This window comes from Penaeus monodon, chromosome 34 (genome assembly GCF_015228065.2).
Source record: "Penaeus monodon isolate SGIC_2016 chromosome 34, NSTDA_Pmon_1, whole genome shotgun sequence".
Classification (NCBI taxonomy): domain Eukaryota; kingdom Metazoa; phylum Arthropoda; class Malacostraca; order Decapoda; family Penaeidae; genus Penaeus; species Penaeus monodon.
In genome coordinates, this window is record NC_051419.1 from 12251473 (window position 1) to 12252446 (window position 974).

Here is a 974-nt window from a genome sequence, read left to right on the forward strand (position 1 = left end):
GTCACTGCTTCATAATCTGGATCATCATAATTATCGCAACTCTTGTCATTCCGTGAGAGCCCGCGAAGCAATTCTTCTCCCGATTGAACGAGAACCACTCAGGCCAGAACACAACACACACAAAGAGCTTGCCGGCCCTTTCTGGACGACAGGTAGCCACCACTCTCCTCTTCCCCCTCTCCTCCTCTCTTCTCTCTCTTCCCCTCCTCCTCTCTTCTCTTTCTTCCTCTCCTCCCCTCCTCTCTTCTCTCTTTTCCCCTCCTCCCCTCCTCTCTTCTCTCTATTCCCCTCCTCCCCTCCTCTCTTCTCTCTCTTCTCTCTCTTCTCCCTCTTCCCCCGTCTCCTCCTTTCCTCCACATTGGACACACTAATCATTGAATCAAAGTTGATTTCTAAGCCGTGAGAAATACTTCATATTGGCAAGGAGTCATTTTTGTACAATAAGATGACTTCATTACGACTGAAGCAGTCCCACTTGTAAAAAGAGGATTTTTATCGTTTCATTTTGGGTCGTACAAGTCTTAGTATTTTCTTTGCTTGTTTCTTTATTTGGGAAAAGGAGCGTAATAGGAATATTTCTCCTGATTTGTCAAGAAGTATTTTTACCGAAATATTAGCTTTGAATTTATGTCACAGATCGAAAGTCAAAGATGCCATGACTGCTCGTTTAAGTTCGTCAGGTATTGGCTGTCTGTCATCAAATTATTTATTTTTAGATCACCGAATTAAAATTGTTCACATGTCCAACTTCGCCGGTGGCTTGAATCTGCTAATTCGGATCAACTCAACGTCCGCAGAACTGATATTCTACTAGTAGTGTGAAGCTAAAAAAAAAATGTTGGAAAACTATGATGATTCTCCTTCACTTTCATAATCACTTATATGTGAATAGATGCAAATATAGATGTATAACCTTTAGGAAAACACACGCAGGACATTTGATTGCATGACAAACCCTTCCTTCCTGTCCTCTA